The sequence below is a fragment of the Gorilla gorilla genome, chromosome 8 (assembly GCF_029281585.2).
Source record: "Gorilla gorilla gorilla isolate KB3781 chromosome 8, NHGRI_mGorGor1-v2.1_pri, whole genome shotgun sequence".
Lineage (NCBI taxonomy): Eukaryota > Metazoa > Chordata > Mammalia > Primates > Hominidae > Gorilla > Gorilla gorilla.
Window position 1 is genome coordinate 123,735,140 of NC_073232.2, and position 27,587 is coordinate 123,762,726.

A 27,587-nucleotide genomic window follows, 5' to 3' on the forward strand; every position below is an offset into this window, starting at 1 on the left:
GAACTTCCAAACAAGGGCACAAGACTTCTTTAAATACCAGCCTAGTTACCTACTGTATGTGCAACTTTGGGAAACTAAACATTATCTCTTGAAGTCTCAGTTTTCTCATCTGCACAATGAAGGTAATACTGTCTCTACTTGGCATGGCTGTTGTGAAAGTAAATAATGTGTGCAAACTTCTTTGCACAGTGCTTTGCACAGGTTGAACACTCAATAGACGTTTCTTAGCTGCTGGTGGTTGTTCTCTGAACCCTGATTTCCTTAAGTGGGAAAAAGGCATAATAAATGATAAATCCTGCCACACCTATCCCTTGGTGTCATTTGGGACTAAATCAAAACAAGCAGAAGGTAAAAGCACATAGTAAACTATAAAGTGCCACAGAATATTAGGTGGTGTTATTATTACTAGACAATACAAATACAAAAGGAGCAAACATCTAATGCAAGATTAGGCACTGATTAGATGATTAGTGGATATGTGTTGAAGAGTTAAATATAATTGTTAAAACAAGAGGCTTTTCTAAGTACTTGGCACAAGATATATGCCCCCACCCTGACCCTCATGAATATTCTTATTTGCATTTCAAGTGGCAAGTACTCAGCACACTTCCTGGTCCACCCAGGGATGTCTCTTTTAGTGGGTTGGAGATCTCTCCATGGCCTGGGAAGCTATGAAGCTCCCTCTCTCTTGTCCCCATTCATCTCTTCTTGTCTCCCTGTCCGGGTGGTAGTTGAACCAGTAGCTCTGCTGTTAGCTTGGCTGCATGAGTATCACTAGAGACAAACTATGAAAGGGGAAATGATCTGTTATTGCTCTGGCCCAACTCACTTTTCACTTGAACACAGGGCAGAGTGAAGCACATTGCTCTTTGATGTCTTTATTTTCCTGTCAATAAAAATCTTGTTAGCCACTTGGCTGAGCAGGGTTTAACATTGGCATGCTCATTTGGTCAATCCTGTCTCTCTTCCTTTGTTAACCCTGGTTGGGTGTGAAGACTTGAAGTGCTGAATCCTTCAAGATTAGAGTTCTTGGAGGCAGTGAACAGTCCAGGGCCAGTAATTCAGCTTGGAATCATGATCATGTTCTTTAACTCATTGGATGAGGATTTGCCACTTGTCTTATAAGGAACTCTGTGGAACATAGAGAAGCATTGGAGGTGGCTGTAAATGATGAAATGGGAGGGGTGTGGGCAAGAGTGTGTTCTCTGGAGTCAGATTGCCCAGATGTGACACTTGACTCTGTCAACTTATGGCATTCTGTACCTATTGATGCTGCAGTCTCCCAGTTTCCTCAGATTTTTGAAATAATGACTATAAAGTCTTTGGCATAGTGCTTGCAAAGAAGTAAGCACGCAGTTTTAGCATAGCATTGATAATGATTATTCAAGGTTCACTGAAGATTATAAAACACATACTGTGTGCCAGGAACTGTTTTCGAAGGCTTGAAATGCATCAGAGAACAAAATAAAATTCCTGTTCTCATGGAGAATACACAATGAGGATGATGATGGTGGTGGTGATGATGACATTGAAGATGGTCTCTGCCACCTGGGAGTTTAATGTCTGCTGAGGGAAATAAAGCAATTCCTCATGCTGCCATGGCCTTATCCTGTGGTGGTTGTGGCCCAACAAACTTCTCATACTGTACTGTGAGATCCTAGAAGGTACAAAGAATGCTCTGTTCATCTCTGAGTCTCTACTGCCTGGTTTTTGAGTTGTATTAATGGGTGTTTTATCTGAACTTTTCAACCTTATGATAGGGTACTGCCTATCATGGGTGAGGAATATGGCTCATGAAGGCCCCATTAAACTAGAGAAAATATGCTAGGGGTAGGGTAAGACAGACCTCATTCATTTATTCACCCATTCATTCAGACATATTTCTTGAACACCCAGGAGGGGGCAGGAACTGTGTAAAGCACTATGAGGGACACTGAGATCCATGAGGTAGGGCTCCTGGTCACACTTTAGCAGAGCCAGGGAAACACATCAGTGGCTATTTCCCTAAGGTTATTATACAGCACCCATGCCTCCATTTCCAGTCTTCATCCCCTTTTACTGCAATGGAGACCCTCCCTTAGGGAGAAAGGGAGGAGCTGCTACTGATAGAAGTGTGTTTTGACAGAGAACCACCCGGCTGGAACACAGACAAAGGAAAACTGAGGGAAACTGTTCTGTCCTCCTCCACATGACTACGAATACTGATAATGACAGTATTAGCAGCATCAATATTTCTAGAGACGAAACTCAGTTACACGAACAACTGACCTATAATTCAGTAAGAAATACTCCACCCCTGCATCAATACCTTCTACAGCAGATGCTTTGAGATTTTGTTATGAATGACAAATGAGTGTTGAGGTTGCAGTGATTCAAGGACTAGCTGGTCTACCCTTGGATGCTGTATTTGTATCACCACCAACTTCTGGTGTCATCTTGTCAGAGTCTTGCTGTTAAAAGTAGCATGAGGTCTCTGAGATATGGAGATGATTGCAGGAGTGATGAGTATGTGGGGAATAGGAGGAGGAGGGTGACACTGTGACTTTTATAGTGTTTTCTATTCTGTAAACAGTTTTTATTTGTGGTTCCCCAAACAACCCAGTAATGTAGCAGGAGAGGTGTGTACCTCTTAACTTCAATTTTCTCATCTGTAAAAATGGGGCAATAGACTTGCCCAAGGTCTCAAAACTGGCGAGTGTCAGAGAAGAGCCAAAACCCCAAGTTTTGTGTGTTTTCCACAATGCCAACCAGGTTACTGGTTGTGACATAAACTTGAGTTGAGAAACTTCTGGATGAGTAGATGGTTTCTCTAGAACACTAGTTTCTCAGAATGTCAAAGGTATTATAAACACATACAAAGTTGTTTCTGTCAAATGAATCAGAGCACTGCTGGAATGAGAAAGTTAAACAGGATTCCCTACTGCGAGACTTCTCCGTGCCTTTCACAGGCTCACCTAAGTCACTCTTTGTGACTGTTCAAGACAGGGAGAGAGGATACAATGACTTCTTGAGAATGCAGGCATTCTGTTTTTGCATGCATCACTGATATGGTTTGGCTCTGTGTCCCCACCCAAATTTTACCTTGAATTGTAATAAACCCCACGTGTCATGGGAGGACCCCAGTGAGAGGTAAGTGAATTACAGGGGTATTTTTCCTGTGAAAACCTGTGGCCATTCTCATGACAGTGAATAAGTCTCATGAGATCTGACAGTTTTATAAAGGGGAGTTCCCCTGCACATGTTCTCTTGCCTGCTGCCGTGTAAGACATGACTTTGCTCTTCCTCCACCTTCTGCCACGATTGTGAGGCCTCCCCAGCCACATGGAACTGTGAGTCCATTAACCCTCTTTCCTTTATAAATTACCCAGTCTCAGGTATGTCTTTATTAGCAGCATGAGAATGGACTAATATGGACTACCTTGTAAGAACTTGTTTTCTTGGAAATACACTTGGGGAAACCTTGCTTTAATCTCTAGTTTTCTTTTTTAGTTCCCTCTAATAACCTCAGGAAGATGCCTCTCTGATCCAAAGAAGACTTGGGAGGATGGCAACCCAGTGATTAGCAGCAAGTTTGTTTTCAGCTAGAGCCATGGTCACACCCAGCCCTCAGTTCTTGCACAGGTCTGTCCGTCTAAGGCCTAACGTCCTAGTAGAGAGGGACTGACCTGCAGATAAGGAGGTTCTGCCACCACCCATCAGTGTGACCTTAGGCAAGTCATGTTCCTCTCTGGGGCTCAGATTCCTCTCCTGTAAAGAGAAGGGTTTGGATAAGAATAATTCCCAAGACCCATTCTATTAATAGTCTCATAACATATAATTCCAATTTCTAGGTCAGTTGGTCCTCACATCATTAGTTGTCACACAGATGCATAAAATCCACCAGGCACCTTGTTAAGATGCGTAGTCCTGTGTCCTAGCCACAGAGATTGCAATTTAGTAGATTTGGAGTGAGGCCTGGGGATCTGTATTTGTAACCATCATGCCAGAAGATTTTGTTGAGAAAGTCTGTTTACACCAATACCTGGAGAGATTTATTGAGACACAGTGAGGACTACAGGGAGTCCCCTGGACATATGACAGATTGGGGCACTCAGCCTTACACACCAGCTGATTGCAGGTGTATACATCCAGCCTGTGGTCTGCCTCCTTGGGAAGATGGCCATTCTCTAACCCAAAGCTGCCTCTTAAGTGGGCTTTGTTCTCTTTTGATTCACCTGTAGTTGTTAATTATTCACTAACAGCCCTCTTGAGGGTTAGGGGAAGAATTGCTTTGTTTATTTAATAATCCATCACTTATTACGAGGCATTAAGAAAACCCCATAGACTGTATCACACATTCAAGTGTGAACTCTGGAAATACCACCACAGTGGTGAAATCCATTTACAATCTGTTTACATGCTGTTTTGAAATGTTGGGTTTTAGAAAAGAAGTTGGGCTTTTTAGAAAAATTTTTCGCTAAACTGAGAGTTACATAATTCTAAGCTCTGTTTGGAGGCAAGCTGCCAAAAGTTTTGGTGGCTGAAAGAACAATTGTTTTCCAGTTTCACTTCAAACCAGAGATGGCTAAGGAACTTAAAAATTAAGGAAGATTTTCAAGTGAACATAAATTACTTTGGTAATCAAACGTGAGTTTTGTTTTGTTTTGCTTTGAAGTTTAGGGAGATGAAGTAGTACTAAGAATATGAGAATAATGAAATCCTTTTCCCACAGGGCAAACTGGCAAAGGAAGCTCTGACTATGAAAAGCTCTTGGTGGACGTTCCCACTCCTGACACCAAGATGGCTCTCCTAAGCCAGTTTTCACAGCTTCCAGAGGGAGAGGCAATAAAAACAAGCAAAGGGTAGACAGGTCTATGCTTCTTAGTTTCTCGTGCTTATTTTCTAGATACTTGTGCTCCTGTTGTGCATCTATTTTTTACCTTCCCTTTCATTTAACATTATAACACAAGTGCTTACACAAGTGCTACAGGTCCTTGTAACAGAATAAATATATAAGGCCTTCATTGTTTCCTATCACACAAATACAAAATGTTCTTTAACCACTGTTGTACATTTTGATTGTTTTCAGTTATTTTTTCTTTTATGAAAAAACATATTGTGATGAATTCTCAGTGCATGAAGATTTTTCTGTATTTAGAATCCTAGGAGAGTTCTAATGTAGATTGAGTTCTGGCACCTCAGCTGTGTAAATTGCCCTCAATTTTTCTTCACTTTCTCAAAATGTGAGGAACAGATTTTGAAGCCAAGCTAGTCTGAAGTCACATCCTGGGAGGGGTCTGACTTCAAAGTAAAGATCTATGAAAAGGAAAAAATTCTAAGCAAGTCAAAATATAATATCATAATGCTATTTTGATAATATACATATTATCAAATATTAAATTGATAATATGTGTGGTTGAATAATACTATAAATTGTGTTCTGTATGCTTAATTCCTTAAATCTTCTCTGTATTATCTTTTCATTCATTTATTACAAAGTATGTTAGATGAAAGAGCTACCTGAATGTTTGCTAGAAAGTCTAATTCATGGTAATAACAATGATATGTTTCATTATAGTCAATTTGTACATTAGATTTGAAAGTACTTTGAAACAAGTAATTTTCTATGTTTTCATTACTACCCATTAGGAGAGTATTTAGTTATTCTGATCATTGTTCAGACAGAAGAACCAAAGCACATCCTGGTAGAGGGACTTCACAGGGCTAAGTAGAGGCAGCACTGATACCCGGGGCCATGTTTTCCTGATTTGCAGACCTGTGGTGAATGGGAATACTTTATCAGAACAAAGTAAACTAGTCTTTATTCTTCAGTTTATCTCTGTGTGGAATAAACAACACAGTGATAGTACCTAGAAGAAGGTCAATATCTACCTGCTAAAAGTAAAGAGATGAAAAACATCTCTCTGTTCTCAAGAAAGGTGCCATTGTAATGGGAGAAATATAAGTGCAAATGGATTACCTTCAATCCAATTATGCATAACTCTATTATAGCAGTTAATATTGAGGGCACCCAGGGGGATGTCAGGGAAGGCTTCACCAAGGTAGAGAAATTTGAGTTATCCTTGAAGGAAAAATACAGGTTTATAAGTCAGGAAATAGGGTGTGTTCTGGGGAAAGGCATTCAAAGTGGAGGGCCCAGGGGCCCTGAGAAACGTAAGAGGGCATGGGCTTTTCTGGGATGGTGATGTAAATTCAGTGCCACTGGGTCCTAAGGCTTGGAGGGTGGGTCAGTGGAAGACAAGGCAAAGATAGGTGGGGCACTTGAGGGCTTGTGGGAAATTCTAAGAAGTTTGGATTCCAGGTGGTTGGTGAACAGAGTCAAGACAAGTTTGCAAGGTACATGGAGTGTGTGTGTGTGTGTGTGTGTGTGTGTGTGTGTGTGTGAGAGAGAGAGAGAGAGTTGAGGGAGAGAGAAAGAAAAGGACAGCTGCAGATTGAACACGTGCATCACCCTAAAATTCATATGTTGAAATCCTAATATCCAGTGTAATGGTATTTGGAGGTGGGGGTATGGGAAGTGATTAGGTCTTAAAGGTGGAGTCCTCATCAATGGGTTTAGTGTCCCTATAGAAGAGACTCCATAGAGATGCCTTGTCCTTTTCCCACCATGGGAAGATAGAGAAAAAATGAACCAGGAAGCAGGTTCTTACTGACACCAAATCTGCCAGCTCCTTATTCTCAGACTTGCCAGGCTTCAGAACTGTGAGGAATAAATTGCTGTTGTTTATAAGCCAATCTGTGACATTCTGTTATAGACACCCAGTTAGACTAAAACAGACAGAAACAAGAGATACACAGAGGGAGGGGGATAGGTTTTGGTAAACGAACTTAACTGTGGATGAGTGTGAACAATGTCCTGGAGGAGGTTGGTCTTTGTAGCTGGGAAATCACTCATGAGGCCATTGCAAGGAGTGAGGTGGAAGCTAGGGATTTAGTGTAAGGTAGGGAAAGCTGGGATAGAGAGAAAAAGCCCAGTGTAAGAGACACATGATAGAATTGAGCATCTATTAAATACAGGGAGTAAGAAAGATGCCGCAATGAAGGATAACTTCAAGATTTTTAGTTGGGGAAAAAAATCTGGAAAAGACAGGAAAGAGAAGCAGTTGGAGAGAAGGAGGATAAGAAAATGAGTTCTGTCTGGGACACATCATGTTTGCAGTGTTTGTAGGGAACCCAGACAGAGGTGTGGCAGCTGGAGATGTGAGCTGAGATGTCAGGGAAGGAGAAGGGTGTTTGGTAGTTGTCTCAAATGTAGCTTGTGTAGTGGACGATGTGGAGTGGGTGGGGTCCTCCAGAGAGGACAGACAGAAGGAAATAGAAGTCACACCTGGGAAATGCTGAACATTTATTAAAAAGGATCTAGCAAAGGAGGCTGAGAAGGGATGGGAGAAGAGGCAAGAAATGGCAGTGATTTGGAAAGAAAAGGAAGAGAATTTGTTGTTTGCCTGGTTAAAGATTTTCGCTAAGGAGAGGGTGGCTGGATAAGTTATCACCCAACTGGGACTCTTTTGTCCAGGCAAATGCCACTCTGGACAGAACACAGGGACTGTGGCAGTAACCCCAGTCTGTCTGCAACAAAGAAGGATATGTGGCCATCTACTTGCCATAACATCAGACTGAGGTAGACAGTGTTGTCCTGGGGCAAGCGGCTCAGGAGGGCTGCCAGGGAATATGGCCTTCTTCATTTTCTGAAGCAAGTTAAGAGAGAGGGAAGAAAGAAAGAAAAATGCAAATGTTCACTGGCTTGGAGCTCCATTTTCTTGAAATAATTTTATTCTTTCACCAGCTCTACAAGGGGGTGGTCTCTGACTGGGGAACCCTTTCCTTTGTTCTCTTGTTTCTGTGAGGGGCTTCTGTTATGGACCCTTGCAGCCTCTCTTCCCACAGGAGGAGATGCTGAAGATGAACAGTTTTTCCAGTTGGTGGGGTGTAAATGGTCTGCATATCTATCAGCTCACTGTTCTTTTCCCGGGTAGTTTAAGGCAAGAGAGCTCCTGTTTCCTTTTGCTTACCTCTTCCTAATTTGGAAATGGTCTGATCCACATTGTCCTCTTCTTTGTTGCCAAGAGTGACCTTTAGAGGAAGGTAGGTGGCTACAGTTGACCGGCTATTTTGTCTGAATTTGACGTAGTCCTTGGAAAAGTAATATATTAGGGATTACATTTGGCTGTAGGTCCAGGCTGGACTCCCAAATCCAGATGTAACAGGAATTAAACTAATGTTGACAATAACCTCTCTCAATCTGACTCACGTCTATTTCTTATTTGATTCAAATTTTTGTTTGGAGGAGGAGAAAAGCATGAAGTATTGCTGTGTTCAAATCCCAACATATGCCCATTTTATGTATAAAGACATCTGCGAACTCCATTTGTAAATGACAGAGCAGGGATTAAGCCAGAGTGCAAACCTAAAGACCAAATCCAGACTCCTTGTCCTCTTTCTACTCCACCATGCTGCCTCTTCAGGCTGAAATTATACTGACAAAAAAAGAAAATTTACATAGTCCAAGTATATGATTCCAGTTACAATGGGGTATGGGTTCACTTAAGCCACTTTGATGTCCTGCTTGCTCCCAGGCTATCCATACAGGAAACACTCTCTTTTCTGTTCCCACGAGGTGGATTCTAAGATTGTCCTCTCATCCTTCCCGCTGGGATGGTACTGAAGATTAATACAGCAAATACACTTCCTCTCCCCAAAGAGTTCACATTTTTGCCTGACATCAGCTTTCTTAATGGGGAATAGGAAAAGGGTCCAATTTCTCTGTGGGACCATTCAAGTCCTTTCCCAGGACAGGGTGATCCTTGGGAAAGTCATGAGAATTTTCCTTCAGGTTCCACCATGCTGTAGGCTATAGAGAATTTTTGACTTTTCTTTCCTTGGTCTTACTCATCTTAACCATCACCCAGCACTCCATCCCTGACTCTACCCCAGCAAGGTCATGCATGTGAGAACGCCTTGCATTTGTGGAGAGTGAGTCTATCCCCAAAGCATGACTGTATTCATTTACGCCTCACTATGCTCTGCTGGTTTATTTTCCCAAATGGGGAAACTGAGGTGAGACGTGTTCAAGGCTAACCAGGCATAGATAGCAAGTAAGCCATGAAACATGGATTTGGGTTTCCTGACTTCTGTTGTTCTTTACCCCATAATAGTGGGTATATTTTTAAGACTGAACTCCAATCTCTAAAACAGTAAAAAGAAGTAGAGGTGACTTGGAAAGCATGGGAACTGAGAGATTCTCCTATTCAGTTTCCCCTTTACTTCCTGTGTGATATGGTTTGGCTGTGTCTTCACCCAAATCTCATCTTAAATTGTAACTCCCACAATTCCCTTGTGTCATGGGAGGAAGCTAGTGGGAGGTGATTGAATTATGGGGGCGGGTCTTCCCTGCATTGTTGATGTGATAGTGAATGAGTCTCACAAGATCTGATGGTTTTAAAAATGGGAGTTTGCCTGCATAAGCTCTCTCTTTGCCTGCCACCATCCATGTAAGATGTGACTTGCTCCTCCTTGCCTTTCACTTTCGGCCATGATTATGAGACCTCCCCAACCACATGAAACTATAAGTCCAATAAACCTCTGTCTTTTGTAAATTGCCCAGTCTTGGGTATGGCTTTATCAGTAACATGAAAACAGACTAATTCAGTAAAAATTGGTACCAGTAGAATGGGGCGTTGCTGAAAACATATCCAGAAACGTGAAAGCAACTTTGGAACTGGGACAGGCCGAGGTTGGAACAGTTCGAAGGGCTCAGAAGAAGACAGGAGAATGTGGGAAAGTTTGGAACTTCCTAGACACTTGTTGAATGGCTTTGACAAATATGCTGATAGTGATATGAACAATAAGGTCCAGGCTGAAGTGATCTCAGATGGAGATGAGGAACTTGTTGGGAACTGGAGCAAAGGTGACTCTTGTTATGTTTTAGCAAAGAGACTGGCAGCATTTTGCCCCTGTGCCCTAGAGATTTGTGGAGATTTGAACTTGAGGGAGAACTTTAGGGTATCTGGTAGAAGAAATTTCTAAGCAAGAAAGCATTCAAGAGGTGACTTGGGTACTGTTAAAGGCATTCAGTTTTATAAGGGAAGCAGAGCATAAACATTTGGAAAATTTGCAGCCTGTCAACGTGATAGAAAAGAAAATCCAATTTTCTGAGGAGAAATTCAAGCTGGCTGCAGAAATTTGCATAAGTAATGAGGAGCTGAATGTTAATCAGCGAGACAATGGGGAAAATGTCTCCAGGGCATGTCAGAGGTCTTCAAGGCAGCCCCTCCCATCACAAGCCCGGAGGCATAGGAGAAAAAAATGGTTTCATGGGCTAGGCCCAGGGTCCCCATGCTTGTGGTCCCCATAGTTGGTGCCCTGTGTCCTAGCCACTCTAGCCATGACTGGAAAGGGCCAAGGTACAGCTCAGGCCATGGTTTCAGAGGGTGCAAGCCTCAAGCCTTGGCATCTTCCATGTAGTGTTGAGCCTGCAGGTGTAGAGAAACAAAAAACTGAGGTTTGGGAACCTCTGCCTAGATTTCAGAGGATGTATGAAAACACCTGGATGTCCAGGCAGAAGTTTGCTGCAGGGGAAGGGCTCTCATGGAGAACCTCTGCTACGGCAGTGTAGAAGGGAAACGTGGGGCAGGAGCCCCCACACGGAGTCCCTACTGGAGCACTGCCTAGTGGAGCTGTGAGAAAAGGGCCACCATCTTCCAGGCCCCAGAATGGTAGATCCACTGATAGCTTCCACTGTGTACCTGGAAAAGCCTCAGACACTCAACACCAGCCCATGAAAATATTAAAAGCCACAGGGGCAGAGCCACCCAACAGCATGGGAATCCAAGTCTTGCATTGGCATGACCTGGATGTGAGACATGGAGTCAAATGAAATCATTTTAGAGCTTTGAGATTTGACTGCCTTGCTGGATTTCAGACTTGTATGGGGCCTGTTGCCTTTTTGTTTTGGCCAATTTCTCCCATTTGGAACTGCTATATTTACCCAATACCTCTACCCCTATTGTATCTAGGAAGTAACTAACTTGCTTTTGATTTTAAAGACTTATAGGTGGAAGGGACTTGTATTGTCTCAGATGAGGTGTTGGACTACGGACTTTTGAGTTAATTCTGAAATAGGACTTTGGGGGGACTGTTGGGAAGGCATGATTGGTTTTGAAATGTGAGGACATGATATTTAGGAGGGCCAGGGGTGGAATGATATGGTTTGGCTGTGTCCCCCCCCCAAATCTCATCTTCAATTTTAACTCCCCCAACTCCCACATGTTGTAGGAGGGACTCGGTGAGAGGTGATTGAATTATGGAGGTGGGTCTTTCCTGTGCTGTTCTCATGATAGTGAATGAGTCTCACAAGATCTGATGGTTTTAAAAATGGGAGTTTCCCTGCACAAGCTCTCTCTTTTCCTGCTGCTATCCATGTAAGATGTGACTTGCTTATTCTTGCCTTTCACCTTCTGCCATGATTGTGAGGCCTGCCCAACCATGTGGAACTGTAAGTCCAATAAACCTCTTTTGTAAACTGCCCAGTCTTGGGTATGTCTTTACAAGCAGTGTGAAAATGGACTAATACATTGTGATATCCCCAGAAAACTCTCACTGTGGCAGGGACTGTCCCCCTAGATTAGATTTTGATTTTATATTTTCTAGTTTTAAAGTTGGGATGTTTGGGCTAAGAAAAAGTCTTAAGACTCAGAATTGTGGAATACTGGAAATGTATTCAGATCTGTCCCATCAATTCTAGGATCAAAACTCTGTCTCCTAGGCTTACTTGAGGCAAAAGGGTACAGTGTGAAAGGTATGGCATTTGGAGTTAAAAGACCCAAGTGCAAACCATGGCTGTCCCATTTACTGGCTATGAAACCTTGACCAACCATTTAATCTCTGAGTCTCAGCATCTTCATCAGTGAGAAGTGCTTGTTTTCTCACACTCACAGAGCTGTAGTGAAGACTGGTTGAGCTGATATAGGCAAAAACTTTGTGAAATGGTAACTAGTCACATGTATATGCTACTTATTGTTATGGCCACGTCTCTCCTTTGAAGTGGCTGGGTTGAAAATCTTTACTGGAGTAATCCTTCATTCATTTACCTATTTAATCAGTGTATTAAGTACTTCCTTTGTGCTAGGCACAATTTGGTTGGAATTCTAGTTTACATTATCCAAGGAAAATTTTTAAAAATTTGTTAAAAGCAACCAAAAGCAGGTGGAGGAGGAGAACGAGTATATAGGCTCTGTCACTGACCAAAGAAAGGAATTAGTTGGGTTTCCATTGTTATGCCTCTTCAGATATTTAGAAGTCAGGATGTTTGGTGTATCAGTAAGACCCACAACTGAATTGAGGTGGTAAATCTGAGATTACTCCAAACCCACCAAATATAGACATTTTAAAAATATCCAAAAATATCCAAATTCACTGTGTGAGTTATTTTCTGTGAAAGACAGGTGCTTTGAGAGCTGTCGAGTTGGGGGCTGAAATGATTCACAGCCTGCAGCTTGCTGGCTGATGGGAGAACGCCATGCTGGGTTCTGCTGCTGCAGAGACCCAGGAAATGGGTCTCAAAGATCTTTTGGGCACCAGTGCAACCTTCCCAATTAGATCTGGGTGAGAGTTCTGAGAGTGGAGCTGGAGTCTGAGGTTGGGGTAGGGGGTGAGGCATGAGGGTCAACCGCTTTTGATGTAACAAGCTAGATGTAACAAGCTGCTTCAGATGTAATAAGTTGATTAATTCTGATAGATTTTTGTACTTTGCTAGGTTTTTGAAATAATGAAAGCCAACAACCTCATCAATATGATTCTATATTTGCCTATCTCAATAAGACAAGTTGCATATACAAAAGCCAAAGAGTAAATAACCCTGCAGAGTCTGTGCCCTCCTTTGAGAAATAGGTCAATGTAACATTAAAGAAAATGTAATAAAATAAATCATGGGTGAAATTCCTCTGTTCCTCCTGTGTAACTGGAGTGCAGGAGGAAGGTGTCCACTTGGAATTTTATACAGGATGATTAATATAACTTCTAAATTTTAGTTTTAATGACTTTGTTTTGCTCACTTTCAATTTGGAAATGCTTGAAACACAGCACATTAGATGTGGTGGTAAGAAGTAAGATTTGATTAAGTTTGGAATCTACATTGTAGATTTCTTAGCAACTGCACTTGTTCAAATAAAAATGTATGGCTGAACATGCTGATTTTCAAATCTGAAATCTACATTGTCTTGTGGAAGAATAAATGATTTAACAACTTTTCAAATTAATATGATAAATTTGTTTCTTGATTATTATAGGTTTCCTCATTAGGCTGATTAAATAAAAAGAAGAAAGAAATTTCAAGTCACCTATAAATGTAGGCAGGCAGATTTTGGACTCTGAATGCTATTTAAATACCTTCCTACTCAATATGTAATATGAGGACCAGCTCTCACAAATCTCCCAGAAATTTGTTAGAAATGCTGACTTTTAGGCCCTACCCCAGATTCTGAACCAAAACTTGCATTGAACGAATACCCAGGTGATTGGTATGCACATTACAGTTTCCATGGCTTTGGTACTTTAAGTACTCAGGGTGAATTTTGGGAGTAATACTATATTAAATGTTTCTGGAGTCACAAGGAGAGAGATAGCTGATGCTTTGACTGATGAGTTAATTCCCAAACACATGGGAGACATATTTCTGTATGGCCAACTGTCCTTTTGTGTAAATTGTTGCCTCTGTCTTAGGGCTGTGGGGGAGTCACAGCATTTGATTTGTTGTGCAAGGGACATATATTTAAAAAAATCAGCTCCTCCCAAAATAGAGTATGAAGAAATAATATCATTCATATCTGTTCTTCATTATCAAAATAATATTGCTGTTTTCGTGCTTTTTAGACTCCTCAGGGTATTCTGTTGCCACTCTGAGTATTTTTTTTCTTTTTACATATTTAGAAACAATTTAATAGAAACGTTGCTGCATGGGAACAAAAATATTTTTCTCACAAAACATTTTCGTTCAATAAGTTGCCACATATTTTTGTTCCATTTGGTACTTCATAAACTAACAGTATCTGTAGGCAATGCCACTGACAGGGCAGAAGAGTAGATTTATGTGTTTAAAGTGGCCATATAAATCTATATCTACAGTTTTTGCTTTAGACAAAACTAATACTTAATTTAACAAATTGTTAAACAGTAATTTGTTCTAAGTTCCTAAAAAAGACTGCAGAGAAGGTAAGTTAATTATTTCATTCACTCATCTAAAATTACTGACCTTTTACTGAGGATACAAAGATGAATCAAACATTTTCCATGACACTGAAGAACTCACCCTCTAACGTTGAAGGAAGAAAGAAGATGTGGCAGTGTGATGACAGCTTTCAGAGAGTTAAGTGTAGATGCTCTGGGAGAGCATAGTAGGGGTTCTTAGTGAGGCTGATGAGTGATGGGTTCTTAGTGGAGCTGAGGGATGGTTTCCCACAAAAGCTAACCCCTAGGTGGAATCCTTTAAAAGGAAAGCCTTGAAGCTACTCCCTCACTTTCTTCAGGCCTCTGTTTTGTGCCTGAGTGAAGTCCTCTGTGACCATCTGTATCAAAAGCAATAGTCACCCCAAACCTCTGCCCTCCCTATCTCTTCACCCTGTTTTGTTTCCTCCATAGCACTTATTACCATGTAGGGCAGCTGAGACAGCCCCAGTGATCCCCAAACCCTGGTATTTATGCTGCCATGTTGTCCCCTTTCACATTTGATCCGTTGTGACCAATAGAATATGACAGAAGCAATGGTATGTCACTTCCAAGCTTAGGTTAGAAATAATACTGTGGCTCCCATCTTGATCACTTTCAGCTGGATCACTCACTCTAGGGGAACCCAGCTGCCAAGTCATGAGGAGCTCTCTGGAGAGGTCCACATGGTTTAGAAACAAAGCCTTGTGATCCACATGAGTTAACTTGGGAGCAGATCCTCCAGCCCCAGATGAGACTTCAGATGAGACTATTATCCTAGCTAACAGCTTGACAACTTCATGGGAATTTATTATCTTGAACTACCCAACTACATCTGGTATATTATAGGTTTGCTTATTTATTATTGTCTCTTTCCTTAAGTAGAATATGACCTCCATGAGAGCAATTACTTTGCTTTGTGCATTGCTGTTCCTCTAGTGCCTGGGACATTGCCCAGATCCTAGGAGGAGCTCAATATATATTTGTTAAATGAACATTAGAGCCTACCGATATCCATTGAAGTGATCTGAATGAGGATTTAGAGTATCTCATTATATGTGGGAGATCTTCCAGATAAAAAGGATTAGCTTTATTTCTCTTCTGATCTAACTGGTTGGGTGTTTTAAGTGATGAAGTCTACAGCTAAGAACATAACCAAGTCAGGCTCTCCAAAGAACAAAAACAGAGGCATGAAAGCTGATGTTTTCATTTTAGCCACACCTCACAGGATAATAGATTTTTCCTATTTGGGTTCTCAGCAAAGCCAAGGGCAGCAGACAGCTGTTGGGGCTGGTCATCAGCACAGATTTGTAAGTGACCACCAGAGCTGGGCGGTCCCAGGGAAATATGGTCCTTGGAATTATGAGCCAAAACAAACTCCATGGACATCAAAGTCCAAACCCTCTACTCTAATTGCCTAGGCTTGGGTCCTGTGGGGCCAATGAGAGTAAATTCTTTAAAGCTGAGGAGCCCATGGGCCAGATGTAAGCCATAACTGTGGGAACCCAAAAGTCAAGAGACCAAAAGCAAATACAGAGCTTGAAAGAGCAGGCCGATAATGGGAAAACTGAACCAAGTCTGGGGGACTTGGACAAAGCATAAACAACCAGAAATACCTGAGAAGAGTCCTGAATTGTAGCTTTCCATAGCCAGTGGTTCTCAACCCTGCCTACACAACATAATCACCTGGGGGACTAATGCTCGTTATTAAATGCTTGTTTCTTCCTTTAGACCTACCTCCTATGTTCTGCTCTGTAATGCCCGGGCTGGGATTCTGCCAACAGCATTTCTTCTTTACCAGCTCTGCCATTAGCGGGTTCTAGAAGAGACTGAAAGGATGGAATAGGGAGAAGGGATTTTTCTCATTCTGTTTGCTTTCTTTGTTTTTACTGTCACCTTAGCAGTGGTTCTTCAATCTTTGGTCCCAGTAGCAGCAGTTGATTTTAATTTGCAGGTTTACCACAATCCCAGAAGCAGTTGTTTCTGAAATATAAGCACTAGCCAGCCAGTGCCTTCTTCTCAGAAGTCAGGTCCCATCCAGCTCCAGGGGGTTCCTCCCCTGGGCTCAGACACCAGTAACAGTTGGCAGCACACCCCAGAGGCCATGGTCTCAGTTCTGCAGGGCTCTTCCTTCCAGCTGCTAAGTTTCGATAGCCCTAACTTCTTCCTTCATTTCTCTCAGCATTAGAGGTAGTAGCTGCTTTCTGCATTCCTCAATAACTGGTAAGACTAATTAAATTCTCTGTTTCTGGTTTCTATATCCCAACAGGACCCTGAATGCAGGCACTTAAGAGATATATAGATATCTGTGTTCTCCCATAACCCGATGTTGATTTAATTGGTCTGCTATAATCAGGACATTTTTAAAGTCCATAGATGATTTTAATACACAGTGGTAAACAACAATACCACTATGCTGTATTGTTCTGTTTACCTGTATGGAAGGGTCCAACTGACTTAAAGATAGAGGGTGAGATGTGCCCCAAGCAGAAGCATGAACTGTTCCTATTTTTACTAATTCTTTCAGCTGCTTATACTAGGATCTAGCAGAAACCCATTTTTAATTTGACCAGCTCCACTCATCCTTTAAAGACTAAGGGTTCTTTTGGCCATTCATATGTCTGACTCCTTAGCAGATGGTACTAGCCATTTGAGCTGGTTTCATCTTTCTGCTTCCATATTTTGAATGTTTCTGGACTTCTACTATACCTCTGGATATCTCATTATGGGTGGAATCAATGGAGGTAGGAGATTACTAAATGGATGTTTCCCTGTGACTAAAAGCAGACAGCTCTTGCGTACTTGCAAAGGTCTTTAGAAAAGAAAATTTGCATTTGCATTCAGAGAAAATCCATCTTACATGGGTTCTTTCTGTGCAAATTCAACACCCTAGCTCTAGATTTTCATTAAATATTTCATGTGTCTGTGGAATATTGTCAACATTACTAATGGGGTTTCTGTTTAATTTCTTGATATAATTTGTCATCAAATAATCTCCCAGAAAGGAGTTCTGGCCATGTAATGGGACCTCATGGAGAAGGATGGTTTGTTTTTGCAAAGGGAATGATTTCAATTTGAAACAACCAGGAGATTGGGAATATATGGGCCTTGTGACTCAGCAGGAGCATTATAGATTGGAATTAAATTAATGTTCTCAGCACAAAGACTCACTGCTTCGGGTTTCTGCATTATGTGTCCCCTTGAATCAGACAGGGAAAGGTACTTCATGAAAATTACCACCTTCACTCTCAAGAGACTTCACTTGGCCATCTTGCGCTAGACTATGGAATTATGGTGACCTCAAATGGCATACCACTTAACAGATAGGCTGTGTGGATCCTTATTCTCCCCACCACTAAATAAACCACATAACAGCTCAAAATAAAAAGTGGTAAAAGGAAATAAGCAGACAAACAGGAAGTTGGTAAGATGACAAAAGATGCGCGCACACAAACACAGTCTAAATCGTGCCATTCAACAGTGATTTGCTCTGCTTCTGCTCCCGTCTCTTAGAGGGAAGTCTAGAACCAGCACCTCTTCTACATGTTATTTCCTGAAGGAAATGAGATTTGAGGCATGATAGACTGTAAAAGAAGTATGCTTAAGCAAAGCTGTTTATAACCTTTCAAGTATTTCTAGTTTCTGCTATAGACAGAAACATAGGAAAAGTACTAACATGAATAGAGAAAAAAATCTTGAAATGGATTGGGAATAGGAGCACATTTCTTTGACCTTCAGAATGCTTTCTCTAGTTTGCTAATGGTTTGGGAGAGTAATCTCTAGGGTGTGAGGTTGTAGACTTCTAGAGACAGGAAGAATGATTGGAGAAACCATTGGTTTGTGCTAACCGCATTGGTGCCATCAATCCTAAATTAGGAAAGCTTCCACATTGTCCTTCTATTCAGAAATCTTCAATAACTCCCCAATGTCCACAGGAGAAATCCTTGAATTTTTATTGCAGTATGATTTTGTACCAACTTTCTTTAAAAAAAAAATCTTGCTAACTGGGACTCTGCCTTGCAGACACTCTAGAATCAGGATTCATCTCTGATACTAGTAGGTAAGAGCTCTCTCTTTCACTCTCAGCTCCCACGTGTTAGCAACCATGCAATCTTGGATAAGTTCTTTGACGCTCTGACCTTCCATCCCCTCTTCTTTAAGATAAGGGTGATAGTATTACAGAATAGATCTCATAAGGTCATTTTGCAAGGAGTGCATGTGGGGTGACCAACCATCCCCGTTCGTCCAGGACTGAGAGGCATTCTGAGCTACTGAAACAGCTTTCAGTGGTAAAACAGAAAAGCTCCAGGCAAACTGGGATGAGGTGGCCACCTACATGACATATTGCAAGTAAAACATTTAGCATTGTGCTTGGCATATAATAAATATTATGATAATGATCATTATTATGCTATATATTCTTCCTTTATCCTAAACATGCTTTGCATTTCCTCCCCCCCAAGCCTATGTCCTGCCCCCATGTCTGCCCTGCCACCCTATTGCCCATCACTGGAATTCCCCTGCCCTCTCTTTGCTTATCAGAATCTTTATTCTCTTATTTCTCTGACCAGGCTGAACACTAATGAGAATGGGCCTGATCTCATTCAGATTTGCATTTTCTGCAGTTCTTGACAGAGTACCTGTCACATGGTCAGGAGGTGCCCCCTCCATATTTGATGGCTAATTAGCTAATATTCATTTTCTACTTTAGTAAACTGCTACATCTATAACTATATCAAATGTGCAGAAAGCACCCTTGTCCTGCAGGTATTTGCTGCCTAAGAAGAAAATGCATGTCGTACTGTCAAGATCTAATGCAAAATATCAAGTAATAAAGTTGTAATACTGTATATTGACTTTCACAATTGCTATTGAGTTGCTTAATATTACCTCAACTGTCATGTCTAAAAGGGACAAATCATTCAGAGGAATCAGACTTTCTTTTCAGTTCCTTGTAAAATAGCTCAGGAAGTTTTTGTAGTGTCACTAGAAGAAACTGTGACACTGCAGGGTCATGTGTTTGCACTCAGTGGAATGTTTTAGAATGTTCTTTTTGGATGAGATTGTATTTCATTATTTCTTTTCCGTAAATATAAGAATTAATTACTAACAGTAAGAAACCATTCTCTGATAACTAAATTGCTGATTAACAAAAGATTTGAAATGGATTTGAGTTTCAAAAGGGAACAGAAGAAATTGAAGACATGTATCTTTAAACAATAATTACACAGTTGAAAATCGTACACTGAACATGATTGTGCAGATTCAATTTACTTGTTATTGCAGGAAAGACAGGAGATTAATCCTATAAATTTAAAAGTGTCTGGATTTTGTTTAATTTGACTTAAAATTTGAAACTTCAAATTTATAAGTTGTGTCCCTTATTTCACAGTTCAATTAGCAACTGTTTGGAGAGATAAGCTCACTCTTAGAGTGACAGTCTCAGAAAAGTTTAAGAGCAAATATTCCTTTTATTCTATTTATGTCTTTCCATCCATTACAGTTGGAACCATGTGTAAAACTGATTATTCAATTTTCAGAGTCATATTTATAATATTTTCCATCTCATTCCAGAGTTCATTGAATCTGAGACACAACTCCCACATGCAGATGAAATTATTATTGTTTTCTCCTGCTAATGCAAGCTTATGTTATTTTCCTCTTTTCCAATTCTTAAAATTTACGTTAATAAGTGGTTTAAACCAGAATACCCATGATTGACAGGATCTGAATGCAACTTAGATGATACAATTCACTTGTAGTAGGCCTAAGGGAAGTCAAGTTTAAGATCAAGGTGGTCTCTGACCCAATAGGGCAAGATAACTGGATCAAACAGGCTTAGAGGATTCTTTAATACCAAACCCTTCCTCTCAGGAGATACATAGCCACAACAGCCTCTCATCCTCGCCCCTGCTTTGTTTTTAATAATTTTTATTTTATTTTTTTGTAGAGACAGGGTCTCATTATATTGTACAGGCTGGTCTTGAACTCCTAGCCTCAAACTATCCTCCTGCCTTGGCCTTGCAAAGAGCTGGGATTACAGGTGTGAGCCACTGCATCCAGCCTGAAATCTTGATTAAAGAGTCTACATCAATCATTAGTCACAAAAAGTCTAAACAACTGGGCCTTCTGTGATCTGGAACATACCTTCCACCTTATCCCACCTCTGCCCAGCCACAGCCACATGCACTCATGCTCTATTAAAGAGGAAAGACGTCAATCAGAAGCAAGTACAAATAAGACAAAACAAAAAACAAATCCTCGCACATTAAAAAAAATTGTGTTACATATCCTGAATTCAGTAGACATTTAGTATAGTTGATATTGACATGTTCTTTTATGTAATGTATGGTTGAATTGATTTTTTTGACTGAGAGCAAAAAGCAGTTACAAAATTCTGGTTAAGAATATAAGTTTTAGAGTTGAGCAAGCCTAGTTTTAAACCAAGTTCTGCCACTAATTAGCCTGGTGGTCCCAGGTAAGTGACAAACACATTGTACATTAACCTCTGTCTCCACGTCTCTGAGGTGATGATGATGGTCCTCTTGCACAGGTGTAATGAGGCTGCCAAGAGCTGCCTGGTGCCCATTGCCCTCGGGACAAAGACTCTAGCGCTCATGTCATGGGGAAAGGGGCCACCACACCGTGACAGCAAGTCCTTGCATCACCACAGTGCTCCACGCTTGGGTAGGCAGATTCAGGACTGCAGCTCATCTGATGCTAATGTTTGGGAGAGTAACCTCTAGGGTGTGAGGTTGTTGACTTCTAGAGACAGGAAGATGGTGTTTCCTCACCATCTAGAGATGGTGACCACCATTATAGTGGCAGTGAAGAACGTGTTAAAACTCCTGTTTTACAGAGAAGAAAATTAGGATAAAAAATAATAGCAAATCACAGCATATGTTTCCTATGGGCCAGGCACTGCCCTGCATGTTTAATGTATTCTCTCTCATCAAATGTTCACAGGAATCTAGTGAGGTGGCTACTGTTATGATCCCTTTTTTTTTTTTTTTTTTTTTACAAATATGAACACTGAGGTTTAGAGGTTAAGTAACTTGACCAAGTAACAGAGCAGATAAGTTATAGTGTTGCCTCCTCCTGTTTTAGCTGTAATGAAAAGCATTCAGTTAACCTGAGCTTCCATCTGAGAGTGTTTCATCGTGTTCCAAAGGCCAAGGACCACAAAGGACAAGGCATGGAAATGAAATTTTTTTCTTTTTTTTTTTTTTTTTTTTTTTTTTTAGAGACACAGAGTCTTGCTCTGTTTCCCAGGCTGGAGTGCAGTGGTGAGATCATAGCTTACTGCAATCTCAAACTTATGGGCTCACACGATCATTCCACCTCAGCCTCCTAAGTAGCTAGAACTACAGGTGTGCACAACCATGTCTCATTAATGTGTTAAAACATTTTTGTAGAGACAGGGTCTCACTAAAAAACTATGTTGCCTCGGCTAGTCTTGGGCTCAAGCAATCCTCCCACCTTGGCTTCCTAAATTGTTAGGATTACAGGCATGAGCCACCGCACCTGGCCAGAAAGGACATCTGTACTCCAGAGCTGGGCAGAAAGGCAAGTGAGGACCTGCACCTTCTAAGCCCTGGAGGTTCTAGGCCGTGACTCAGAGCCAGGTGTCAGCTGTCCTGCAAGGGAGCAAAGCACAGCACCTTGAATCAAGACTACTCTGTTCTTTGGGTTTTGCCTGTGGAAAATGCAGTATGGCCAGCAGGACTGGAGTGAGAACTCCCTGAGAGCAAAGCATGGCTGACCCAAGAGAAGTCCCTGTCTGTTCCGCCAGTGGTCCACGTGAGGACAGCGCTTTGTTAAAGCAAAAGAAGGAAAGCGTTCTAGGAACAGAGCAGAGTGTGCTGACTCCAAGGATTCAGCTGTGGGTCAAGGACCAGTAGAGCCTTAGGCAGGGAAAAGACCATTTGCAAACATAGGAAGGGCAACAGAACATTGTCCAGCCCTATCCTTCCAAAGCTGGACCGCTGAGCCCAGTTGTGCACTTTGTGTCTTGTGCTGACTGAGGGCTGAGCAGGACTGAGCTCTGGCCCTTGCTGGGCTTTTCAGTGGGCTGTAGAAACCCAGGGAGGGAGCCTCGTGGTCATCCACCTTTCCAGTCACCCTCGGTGACTTACACACTAGGTCTGTCCTGCATCAGGACTGCTCCATTCTAGTCCTAGCGCCTGACCAAGTCTCTGATCCTTCTGGGCCTCCATCAGTAAGACCAGGAGCTTACCACAGGTATATTTGAGACGTCATCCTAAAATTAAATGACTTTGTTTTCTTTTTGGAAGCATCTCCCTAGATAGTTTGAATTTCATCCTTCTAAGTAAGTATTTGGAGAATTTAAGCACTTCTATAAGTAGAATATTACCTTATTAACAAGCTCCAGGATGAACTGATGATGCCTAGTCTCTAGATTCAAACATTTAAACTGCATGTTAAATGTTTAAATGCACATTTCTGCCATTTGTTTTCAAGCCATTATTTAAAAAATGTTTTTACCCTTTCAAAAATAATTTTTAAAAATAGTGATTAATTACAATTAATCCAACCAATTCTATACAACTATTATGTATTATCATTTTTTATTTTCCTCTTCCAGCCTGTGCCCATCTACATAGTTATACTGATATAGTTGCAATCACAATGCACATATAATTTGGTCATTTTTCTCTCATTTGGCACTTTAGCTTAAATATTTTCTATGAACCTACAAAATCTTTCTAATTATCATTTCATTGAATGCATTATCTTCATCATCATCCATGCACCATAATTTACTTAATTTCCAGAATGTTGCACATAGAGCTTGCTTGTAATTTCTTCTTGCTAGTATTGATAATGTTGTTAATTAACATTTTTGTGCATATAGCTTTCTTTTTTCTTGATGAGTTATTGATTCTTAAAGGGAAAAAAGCCCTCATGCATTTTGAAACTGCTAGAATGTGTGAAGCAATATTCACATCCTCAACATATGGTTGCGTGTAAGCCACAGAATTCCCTCCTGTTTCCAGCGAGAGGAGGCTTGGGACACAGTTCGTTATCAGCTGTCCTCTTTGAAGAGACTTGCAAAAATCATCCATCTGCACTTGGGGAAGCCCATTTATTTTATTTTCCCTCTTTTTTATTTGCTTCTTGTAAAAATTATTTTATAGGAGCAAAGCAGCTAACTGTTACATAGATAATTAAGTCCTTGTAACGAATCTAGGAGGAAAGACAGCGCGTTCTCCTCTCACTGCCCGCCCACCCCACGACCAGTCCCAAAGCCGGTGTTTTCATGTAACAGTGCTGCTTCAGTAACCACCCATTCAATTTAAAACTCAATTCCAAAGCAAAGAGCCATTTCTTTTTAAATGCAGTACATCAGACAAAGCAAATATGGACACTCCAAATCAGAAAGGACTGTGAACAATTTCAGCCACACCTGGAAACATGGTTTTTAAAACTGTGGCAAGTGTTGCCAATTTCAGGCACAGGGTAGGCATTCTGGTTCATAAGCCCCTAAAGTCTACCTTGTTTTAAACTAAAAATCACGAAGAATCGAGAGATCTTCATTTTATGGGAAACTGGAGCTGTACCAAATGTAAAACATCAAATTAAATTGAGCAAAAGCCATACCTGTACTAATGCTTTAAAAGGTAAGACTTGAAGCCTCACGCCTTTTACCAAAGGCTTGGGCAGCTGAGCTAGTGCAGCCTGAAAATGTCTCATAAAGTAAAATTTAGGTCATTTTTATTCATTCTGTTATGCAGAGTCACAGACCTCAGAAAAACACACTAATAAAACATCACGCTCAGCTTAATGGTCTCTCCTCATTCGACTCCATAATGATAAATGAAATGCCATTAGCATAAGGCAAGTCCATTTCTTGTGGTCTGTGGAGGAGCCCAGGATTGCGACAGAATTGGAATGCAGAGAATTGATTGTTCACAGTTCAAAGGGAAAACTATGGCACATTTCATAACCCCATGCCAAGGCTGCCACTCTGGGAATGAAGGCCAAGCTCTGAGAAGGGTTGGGGTCCTTCAGACTGCAAACAGGAAGTGTCTCAGACCTGGGTATGTGGACTAGAACAATACCTGAAAATAGCATTTGAGAGAGAGACCAGAAGAGCAAGAAGTTAGAGAAGGCAGCCAAGGGCCTCTCTTTTGCTCTGCTTCAGTCAACTTCTGCAGTCTTTATAAAAACACCTTTATGTTGAGCTCCTCTCATGGGCCAGGTAGTCTGCTGGGCTCTGGGAAAATAGCTAGAGATAAGATAGACAAGATTCCTGCTCTCATGGTGCTTACATTCTAATGAGGAGGACTTTCCGATAAATTTAAAATGGCAGTTTTGCCAGGTGCAGTAACTCACACCTTTAATCCTAGCACTTTTGTTCCCAGACCAAATGGAGGGTGGAGCTGCTTATTATCATGGCCCAGTAGCAAGATGCAGATGAACTGGGAAAGGAAGGAGTTTTTATTTCTGAAACTGGTTACAGAGAGAAGGCTTGGAAAATATCACCCAACCAGCTCAAAATTACGAAGTTTTGCAGGACTTATATACCTTCTAAGCTATATGTCTACGTGTCAGTGTTCATTCATCTAAAGATGTAAGTGATTAACTTCTTTTAATCTATAAGATCTGAGTCCTGAAGACCTTCCTCTGGAGCCTCAGTAAATTTACTTAATCTAAGTGGGTCCCGGTGCTAGGGTGATTAGCCTTATCTTTTGTCCCTGCTAAATCATGGAGGTTTGGGGAGTTCCTTCAGATCCCCACTAAACTTGTTTGCGGAGGCCTGGTGAGTTTCTTCAGACCCCCAGTAAAACTTGTTTAATCCTAAGCTGGTCCTATTAAGAATTCCTTCTTTATCTTGTCATGCTTCAAGGCCCAAGAAAGGCCTAGGCAAAACTTTTGGCGGGCTTTTGTTACATTCCAGCCTTTGTATGAGGGCACTGACTCTATCAGCTTTTAATATTTATCTTAACCACTCAGTCAGTGCTGAAACAGTTGTTACGAAGGCCTACATTAGTGAGACCTGGCCTGCCACACTTTGGGAGGCTGAGGTGGGTGGATCACTTGAGTTCAGGAGTTTGAGACCAGTCTGGACAACATGGCATAACCCTGTCTCTACAAATAAATAAATAATAAAATGCCAGTTTTATAGCACTTTTTGTGGCCTGAAATTATTGACAGGATAATAGGGTGGTAGAGTTGCCCTATTTAGCAAATAAAAATCCCAGATACCCAGTTAAGTTTGAATTTCAAATAAACAAGGAATTATTTCCTTTTTAGTGTATGTCCCAAATACTGCATGAGATATACTTGTGCTGAAAAGTAATTCCTTGTTTACGTGAAATTCAAATTTAACTGAGCATCCCATATTTTACCTGATAACCCAAGTAGTGGGTAATGGGTCAGGGCAACATAAAATACGGTGGTCAGGGAAGGCTTCTGTTCTAAGACGCTTTCAGGCAGGGAACAATGTGCTTTTTGAAGGTCTATGTGATAAAAACAGATACTAAGCATTTGCATAGTGTTTGCTTGGGTCAGGCATTTTTCTAGGTACTTAACATATGTTAATGTATTTAATCTTCACAATAGTCCTGTGAGATAGATTCTGCTATTCTCCCCATTTGGCAGATAGAAAAACTGAGGCACAGACACGGTAAGTAACTTATCCAAGGTCACCCAGTAAGTGGTGAAGTAGCCAGTCAGTCTGGCTCCAAAGTTTGTGCTCTAACCACTGTTGCCTGTCATGTAAGTCCACCATTGGAAGCATTCCATTTTACTGAAATCAAGGAAGTATCTTGAGATGTACTGCTATTTCAGCCAGCTGAGGAAGACACTGTACTCTCCCCTCTCTATATACACTTCCTGTCCTCCCTGATGATAACATTTGAATAGCACTTTTTACTTACAATCACTTTTATATGCATTTTTATTGGAACACTATCTAAGTTTGATGAATGAGGTATAAGCAGACAAGGAGGGTCTCCAACGATTATAGGAATTTAATCAACTTGAACAATCAGCCTGTTTTACAGCCTCCTGCCCTACAGCCTGTTTTTCCCCAAACTCCATGTGGAATGCGGTCACCTTGTTAGTTGGAACCAGCTCCTGACAGACCCTGGCAATTTATAGATGAGCCCAAGTGAACATTCTTCATGACCATGCTGAAGTTTCCACTCCAGGAGGAGCCACAGCTTCACTACCATAACATACAACCTATGTGGTGGCAGAATGACTCACTGCCTCTGCATCACTGGGACCCCTTCTCTACGTGCAACGATGTGCCCTCTCTCCTATCCATCACTCCATTAAACCCTCCTGCCATTTTCCCTCAGGGAAACGCTGCTTTGGAAAATACTCCCAGGGTTCTCACTTGCACCAAGTAATAAAACTCTTACTGATGATTGATGAAAACCTGTGTTCTCGTGGAGAGTCTTTTGTTACTTGCCAGGTGAGTGAACTCCAGTTTTTTGTTTTTTTGTTTTTCTTTTTTCTGGGTAACATAGGCTTTGCTGTTATCCTCATTTAGCAGATGAAGAAACTCAGACTTGGAAAGATTAAGTCATATATTATCCCATGGCAATAAGCAACAGAACTATGACTTGCCCTTAAATCTGCAAGAGCTTACTCTTGGCATATAGCCCACATCTAGCAGGGGCTCAAAAAAGGTATGTTGAACTGGACACAATGTGCTTCACCAGCTCTCAGCTGGGTGACCCCTTTGTAGAGATGCTGAATATCTTCCCTGAATATGGTATTGTCTCCCTTGAGGATGCCAATTCTTCAAATGGCTTGACAAACTCACGTGGGTGTGCCAGAAGGCTAGCTGCTCAGACCTCCCCATGGAGGTGTAAATATTTTAGTCAGTGGCAGGAATAGTACTATGAATAGTCTTATACCCATGAATAATGCAATCCCCTTCCTTTTCTCAACCAAATGACTTTAGGACATATGGGGCCGAGAACATGATGCAGATATGAGGCTGGATTATGTACATCATTAGCCCACCTCCTATGGTGATGGAATTTGTCACCCCCACAAGCGCTTTTCCATTTGCTTTCAGAGGCTCATCCTTGGTCTTACATGATGGATTTGCTTTTCAGTTATGGAGGACAGTGCCCTGGACTGGGCATATGTCTCAGGGTAAACCTTGTTTCTTAATGTGACTTCTTTTAATGTTTTTACATTGGAAGGGGGCCAGGGCTGGATTTTTTTTCTTTCAGGGACCACAGGTTCTGACTTCAGGAGCCCAAGGAGAGCTCCTCCTGCCAGCAGCAGTATTGTTCTTGGCCAAATTTGGGTCTAGTGAAGAGTTTGAGAGAAGTTTGCAGAATGGATGGGGCAGAACATGGGGGCCCAAGGCCCTTAGCACAGAGTGTTGGGGCTGGTAGCTG

At 41.3% G+C, this 27,587-nt stretch overlaps 1 long non-coding RNA gene across 1 annotated transcript in view; it reads left to right on the forward strand.

Moving 5' to 3' along the window:
* LOC129524878 (uncharacterized) overlaps nt 1-26,551 on the forward strand; it is a 38,970-nt gene extending 12,419 nt beyond the window's left edge. The window contains exon 4 of the long non-coding RNA XR_008668824.2: nt 26,217-26,551. This is a non-coding gene — a long non-coding RNA (uncharacterized lncRNA). The remainder of the gene's footprint in view (nt 1-26,216) is intronic.
* The last annotated feature ends 1,036 nt before the right edge of the window (nt 26,552-27,587 follow it).